Below are 8,613 nucleotides of genomic sequence, written 5' to 3'. Positions count from 1 at the left end.
CAGAGTAGCCATATGTATCTGAAAGTTAAGGTAACCCCTAATGAAAAAAATGATAAGACACATTACTGTTTATAAATTAACAAAAGGAAAAACTGAATCAATACCTTGGTCAAATAAGGAAGGTTGAGGAAAAGAAAAATAAGGAACAGAAATGTAAATTAAACAATAATATGTTAATAATATGTATGAAATATATGTAAAATTTTAAATCAAGTATATTAAACATTATACAAAAAAATTGGTAATCTCAATTGCCTCTTTAAAAGACAGAGGATATAAAATTGAGTACAAAATAATCCAGGTGAGGATGTAAACTGGTACAGCCATTATGAAAAATAGTATGGAAGTTTCTTTAAAAAAATTAAGACTAGAGTTACCTTATGATCTAGCAATCCCTCTTCTGGGTATCTACCTAAAAAAGTTGAAAACATTTAATTGCAAAGATATATGCACCCTTATATTCATTGCAGCATTATTTACAGTGCCCAAGACATGGAAACAACCTAAGTGTCCTCCAGTGATTGGATAAGAAGATGTAGTACATATATACAATGGAATATTACTCAGCCATAGGAAAATATGAAATATTGCCATTTGCAACAACATGGATGGATCTTGAGAATATGATGCTAAGTAAAATAAGTCAGACAGAAAAAGTGAAGAACCATATGATTTCACGTATATGTGGGGTATAAAATTGAAAGTAACAAACAAAAAAACAAGAAATAAAAACTCATAGACAGTATGGCAGTTACCAGAAGGAAGGGGCATTGGGAAGGTAGTAAAGGGGTCAAATGTATGGTGACGAAAGGAGATTTGACTCTGGGTGGTAAACAGACAATGCAATATGCAGATGATGTAGAATTATGCACTTGAAACCTATATAATTTTATTAACCAATATCCCCCCAATAAATTTAATAAAAATTGAATAATAATCTAGGCATATATTGTTTGCAAAACATATATATAAGTAGAAAATAAAAGACTGTGCATATCCATTCATTCAAAAAATAACTTATGGAACCCTTACTATGATCCAGGCTCTGCTCTAATTACTGAGGACACAGCACAAAATGTAACAAAAGTTTTGTTTTCACTGAACTTGAACTTTTATTACAGATATAGGCAATAACCAAGTGAATATATAACATATTAGGTGGCAGTAAGTGCTAAGAAGAAAACTAGAGCAAACAGACAGAATGAGAGTGAGAGTATGAGGAAAAGCCTCATTCATAAAGTGACATTTTCAAGATGGTGGTAAGATAGGTGGGAGCGGAGTTCACTTCCCCTGCACACGGGTGAAGCACCTAGCCGATCTATTGAGGAACAGAGCGAACAGCCAACAGCACCCCAGCATTTATGAAGATAGGAGACCAAAAAGTATAGAGGACACTGAAAAAACAGAAGGTAAGGGGATTGCTTCAGGACAAAAAGGTCCCTGGGACCAGCGTGGGGACCAGCGTGGGGACCAGGGTGACTACAGCCCCAGGCCCGGTACCGGCCGAGCCTGCCACAGGACTCCTGAGAGAGAGCCGGGTTAATGGCTCCCTTCCCTGCCAAACAGGACTTGAGCAGCATGGAGAGAGACTTGGTTGCTTGAAGTCGCAGGGAGGCAAATAAAGACGAAGTGGTAAACCCACGGAGACCGTGTGCGCAGCTGGGGAGAGTTGAGAGTTGGGCCGTGTTGGGCCCCCACCTGGACAGTTCTCAGTCTAGCTGGACAGGTGGGCTGTGTGACAAGACAGGTCCTTCCTTGTTTGGAGCGGCAGGACTGAGCAGGAGGATTTTCTTAAAAAGAAAAAGTAAAAAAAAAGAGACACTTGGGGGCAGTTTGGGGAATTCTCCTGCAGCAGCAGCTCCAGCCTCCTCTCCACCTTGCCGCCTGGTGCTCCCATAAGAATGTGGGGGGCATCAAGCCCAAAACTGAGGCATTGGGGAGAGTGTGCACCTTGGAGGTCCCCTGGGCACACATCCGAGGAACCAGGGAGACTGCACACCTCGGCGGGCCTGAGACCACATCCCACGCACCTGGGAGAGTAAGCACTACTGAAGGCCCTGAGTGAGCACCCATAGCCCCGAGGAGGGTGCACGCCTGAACCTGTGGCACTGGGGGCTGGCTGCTGGAGAGCTGGGCTGGAGGCTGGCTGAGTGCTGGTCAGGAATGGAGAAGAGCTAAACTAAGCCCCCTGAGCCTGCTGCAGCCAAAAAGACCAGCAAAACCGGCTTGGCCAGTTTGAAAGCAAGAGACTTTTTTTGTGGTTTTTTTTTCAAGTAATTCCTTATTATTTTTTTCTTTTAAAACCTTCTTTCTCTCTTTCCTTCTTTCTTGTTCTATTCCTTCTTTCTTTCCCTTTATATCTCTTCTTCCTTCCTTCTTCTTCTTCAGTTTTTCTTTTTTTAATTCCTACAAGTGAGACAGTAAAACCTGGAACTGTAAAAAGACCAGACTTGGACCCAAAGAGGGGGCATCCCAACAGCTAAGACAGTGAAACAAATTTCACTTTGCTACTCCAGAGAACTTGCAAGCTATTGTATATTTGTATTATTATTTTTTCATTATTCTTACATCACTCATTTTATTAATATTTTTGTATTTCTCTTCTTTCTGTTTAGTCTTCTTTGCTTGACTGGTTAATTTGCATTTTTTGACTGGTTTCCCCTTGTTCTCTTTTTCATAGTGTATTGTTAATTAACTGTCTTTCACTTCACTTGGGTTCCATTAGCACATTACTCTAGGACCTATACTCCCTATTTTAGTTATCCAGATCACATAGACTCTGTCATATCATTGTTGCTCCATTGCTACTGTAAATAATAGCTGTTCCATACATTTGTAAATAATACACAGAACCCCTCCCAGATCTCAGACCACTTCACTGTTTCCTGAACTTTATTACTGTTGTGGTTAAATCTATTCCCTCACACATTACACCTATTTTCTACCCTTTACTCTCACTTTACCCCATAATCTGACCTCCCACAAGCTCACACCTTTGTAGATCTAACTCACAATCCTTCACCCCTGCAACAAGAGCCTTATCTTCTCTCCACCCTTTCTAAAAAGTGGCTAGGTGGGTGAATTATCACGGTTAACACTATACATATCCAAAGGATCTCCTACCTCTTCTCTAAGGGCTGGTACTTTAAATATAATAGAATGCACTCCTGCTGTCTTAAACCATTTCGCTTTCCCCCTCCAACTTATCACAAAAAAGAGTAGGTAGAAGCTGTGAACACCAGGATACCACTAGGAAGAGGAGACCCACCAACAAAGGAACCACCAACAGATAAGAACAGAAGAAGGTGAAGGAGGGAGTGGAAGCCACACTAACTCAACCCAGTACCTATCTGGAAATACAACTAAATAGTGGAGAAATTACTCAGAACAAACAACTTAACAAGAGCAAGAGAAAAGCCTCAAAACCTTGTACACATTGCAGAACCAGCTCCAACACAACCTGCCCACACCTGCACAACAGAAAACAAGAGGTGGTAGACGGACTGACACTCAGTTTACCAGCTGTTGGGAAGGACCCACCAAAGAAAGACGCACCAAAGAAAGACCCAACAACAACCAAAAACCAAAGATATACACAGAGCCAACATAAACCACAGCCCAATATCAGTAAGCTTGGGAAATCAAGGAGACTGTACCACTAAATTTCACAGGTATTCTACCATAGAAGTTTACACCACAAACCCAGGGGTTCAAAACAGAGCAACTTAAGAAGCAGAGGCTAAAAGGAAGAGTCTTACAAACAATGGGAAGACAAAGAAACAACCCCCAAATGAAAGGAAAGGAGGAAGTCTCAGAAACAATGCTAAATGAAAAAGAGGCAAGTCAACTATCAGATATTGAGTTCAAAGCATTGGTTATCAGGAAGCTTAATGAGCTCACAGAGAACTACCAGAAACTACAGGGAAACTACAATGAATCCACTGCAAACTATATCAACATGAAAAAGGAAATAGAAACTACCAAAAAGGGCCAAGAGAAAATGAAGAATACAATTTCTGAACTGAAGAACACAGTAGAAGGAATCAAAAGCAGGCTTGAGAAGCAGAGGACCGGATCAGCGAACTGGAGGACAAGGTAGAAAAAAACATCTAGAATGAACAAGAAAAGGAAAAGACTCTCAGAAAGAATGAAGAGGGGCTAAGGGAACTGCAGGACAACATGAAACATAATAATATCCATATAATAGGGATACCAGAAGGAGAAGAAGAAGAGCAAGAGATAGAAAACCTGTTTGAAAAAGTAATGATGGAAAATTTCCCTATTTTGATGAGAGAAAAAGTCACACAAATCCAGGAAACACAGAGAGTCTCAATCAAGAGGAACCCAAAGAGGCCCACTTCAAGACACATCATTATTAAAATGCCAAAATTCCAACACAAAGAGAGAATCTTAAAGGCAGCAAGGTAGAAACAGAAAGTAACATACAAGGGAGCCCCAATAAGGTTAGCAACTGACTTCTCAATGGAAACACTCCAAGCCAGAAGAGAATGGCAAAACAAATTCCGAGTAATGAGAACCAGAGGCCTGCAACCAATGCTATTTTATCCAGCAAGGCTCTAAATCAAGATAGAAGGCCAAATAAGGAGCTTCCAGACAAAAGAAGCCTCAAAGAATTCACCTCCACCAAACTAGCTCTGCAAGAGATGCTAAATGGACTGCTTTAAGGAAAATAAGGAAAATGGAGAGAGGGAGGGAGGGGGAGAGAGAGAGAAAAAAAAAAACACAGGTATGAAAAAATGGCAATGAATAAGTACCTATGAATAAGAAACCTTAAATGTAAATGGATTAAATGCTCTAATCAAAAGACAGAATAGCTGAATGCATAAGAAAGTATGACCCACACATATGCTGCCTACAAGAGACCTACCTTAGGACAAAAGACCTACACAGACTGAAAGTGAAGGGCTGGAAACAAATTTTCCAAGCAAACAGACAGCAAAAATAAAGCAGGGGTAGCAATACTCATATCAGACAAAATAGACTTCAAAAAAAAGTGCCATAGAGAGACCCAGAAGGTCACTTCATAATACTGAAGGGAAGAATCCATCAGGAAGACATAAACATTGTAAATATATATGCACCCATTACAGGAGCACCCAAATACATAAAGAAAACCTTGGAGGACTTGAAGAAAGATATTGACAGCAACACAAATATAGTAAGGGATTTTCACACCCCAGGGTCAAAGATGGACAGATCTTCCAAACAAAATACCAAAAAAGATATTGTGGCATTGAACAATGCCCTAGATGAAATGGACTCAACTGATATGTATAGAGGCCTTTAGCCCAAAGAAGCAAAATACACATTCTTTTAAAATGCACATGGAACATTTTCAAAAATACACCATATGATAGGACACAAAAAAAAGCCTCAAAAAGTTCAAGAAAATTGAAATCATGTCAAGCATTTTCTCGGACCACAAGGGACTGAAACTAGAAACAAACCTCAAGGAAAAACCCTTAAAACACTCAAAAACATGGAGATTGAATAGTGTGCTATTAAACAATGAATGGGTGAAGAATGAGATTAGGGATGAAATCAAAAAGTTTCTGCAAACAAATGAAAACGAACTCACAACAATCCAAAACCTATGGGACACAGCAAAGGCAGTCCTGAGAGGGAAGTTCATAGCGACACAGGCCAACTTAAAAAGAATAGAAACTTTTCAAATAAACAACCTAACCCTATACCCACAAGAACTCCAGGAGCAACAATAAAGACAACCCAGAGCAAGTACAAGGAAGGAAATAACCAAGATCAGAGCAGAATTAAATGACACAGACGCTAAAAGTAGAATTCTAAGGATCAATAAATCCAGAAGCAGTTCTTTGAAAGATAAACAAAGTCGACAAGCCTTTCAGCATGCTCATGAAGAAAAAAAGAGAGAGGACCCAAATACACTCAGTCAGAAATGAAAGAGGAGAGACTACAACTGATACCATCAAAATACAAAGGGTTGTAAGAAATCACTACGAAGAACTATATGCCAAGGAATGTGAAAACCTAGATGAAATGGACGAATTTCAACAAAAATATAATCTTCCAAAACTGAATGAAGAAGAAGCAGAAAGCCTGAACAGACCAATAACACCTGATGAAATTGAAACAGTAATCAAAAACCTTCTGACTCACAAATGCCCTGGACCAGAAGGTTTCACAAGAGAATTTTACAGAGCATTTAAGGGAGAGCTAACCCCCATCCTCCACAGATTATTTCAAAAAATTCAAGAAGATGGAAGACTCGCAAACTCGTTTTACAAAGCCAACATCATCCTAATCCCGAAACCAGATGAAGACATAACAAAGAAAGAAAACTTCAGGCCAATATCGCTGATAAACATAGATGCTAAAATTCTCAACAAAATATTGGCAAACCGCATCCAGCAATACATTCAAAAGATCATACACCATGATCAAGTGGGATTCATCCCAGGGATGCAAGGATGGTACAGTATTCGCAAATCAATAAACATAATACACCCATAAACAAAAGCAAAGACAAAAACCACTTGATCATATCAATAGATGCAGAAATAGCATTTGATAAGGTACAGCACCCATTTCTGATAAAAACACTCAGCAAAGTGGGAATAGAGGGAACATTCCTCAACTCAATAAAGGCCATATATGAGAGACCTACAGCCAACATCATACTCAATGGACAAAAACTTAGAGCTTTCCCACTAAGATCAGGAACAAGACAAGGATGCCCTCTCTCACCACTCCTATTCAACATAGTATTGGAAGTCCTAGCCACAGCAATCAGACAAAAAGAAATAAAAGGCATCCAAATTGGAAAGGAGGAAATGAAACTGTCACTGTTTACAGATGACATGATAGTGTACATGGAAAATCCTATAGACTCCACCAAAAAACTACTCGACCTAATAAATGAATTTGGCAAAACAGCTGGATACAAAGTCAATACTCAGAAATCAAAGGCATTCTTGTACACCAACAATGAAACATCAGAAACAGAAATCAGGAAAAAATTCCATTTGTTATAACAACAAGAAAAATAAAGTACCTAGGAATAAACCTAACCAAGGAGGTAAAAGACCTGTTCTCAGAAAGCTACGCAACACTGAAGAAAGAAATTAAGGAAGACACAAACAAATGGAAGCATGCACCATGCTCATGGATTAGAAAAATTGACATCACAAAAATGGCCATACTACCCAAAGCAATTTATAGATTGGACGCAGGGAGAAAGCCAAAGGGGGTAGGTTTGAGGGTGGCAGGTGGGGTTGGGTGGGGCAGGGGGCTGCGATGTGTGAAAATGGTGATGACTGTACTTGAACAACAATTTTTAAAAATTAAAAAACAACTGTTATTCCCCCCCCCCAAAAAAGACTGCCAGCACACAAAAACCCTGGACTGGATGATTACACAGGTATATTTTACCAAACTCTCAAAGAAGAACTAACAGCAATCCTTTTCAAACTATTCGAAAAAATTAAAGTAAACGGAAGACTCCCAAACTCTTTTTATGAGGTCAGTATTATCCTAATTCCAAAACCAGGTAAAGACACAACAAAGAAAGAATATTACAGGCCAATATCCCTGATGAAGATAGATGCTAAAATCCTCAACAAAATATTACAATCCAGATCCAGCAATACATTAAACAGATCACACACCATGGTGATGTGGGATTTATCCCAGGAATGCAAGTATGGTATAACATTTGCAAATCAGTAAATGGAATACATCACATAAACAAAATGAGGGACAAAAATTACATGATCATATCAAGAGATGCTGAAAAAGCATTTGATGAAGTTCAGCACCTATTTATGATAAAAACACTCAGCAAAGTGGGAACAGAGGGAGCAACATCAACATAATAAAGGCCATATACATGAAACCTACAGCCAACATTGTACTCAATGAACAAAAACTAAAAGCTCTTCCTTTGAGATCAGGAGCAAGACAAGGGTCCCTACTTTCACCACTCTTATCCAACATAGTATTGGAAGTCCTTGCCACAGTGATTAGACAATAAAAAGAAATAAAGGGCACCCAAATTGGAACAGAGGAATTAAAACTGTCATTATTGACAGATGACATGATAGTGGACATGAAAAACTCTACAGTCTCCACACTCAGCAATGTAGCAAGATACAGACTCAATATTCAGAAATCGATGGCATTCTTGTATACCAACAATGAAGTATTAGAAAGAGAAACTAAGAAAAAAATTCCATTTACTATAGCAACAACATCATTAAAGTGTGCATACTACCCAAAGCAATCTATAGCTTCAATGCAATTCTTATTCAAGTATCAATGGCATATTTCACAATATTCTAGAACAAATATTCCAAAAATGTATATGGAACCAAAAAAGACCCTGAATAGCCTCAGTAATATTGAGAAAGAAGAACAATGTTGAAGGGATCACAATAACTGATATCAAACTATACTACAAGGCCACTGCAATCAAGACAGTCTGGTACTGGCATAAAAACAGACACATAAATCAATGGAACAGAATAGAGAGCCCAGAAATAAACCCATGTCTCTATGGTCAATTAATATTCGACAAAGCGGGCAGGAGCCTACCTTGGAGTGAAAACAGTCTCTTCA

This window comes from Desmodus rotundus, chromosome X (genome assembly GCF_022682495.2).
Source record: "Desmodus rotundus isolate HL8 chromosome X, HLdesRot8A.1, whole genome shotgun sequence".
NCBI lineage: Eukaryota > Metazoa > Chordata > Mammalia > Chiroptera > Phyllostomidae > Desmodus > Desmodus rotundus.
The sequence above is the reverse complement of the archived record's forward strand: the minus strand, read 5'-3'. Positions refer to the sequence as shown.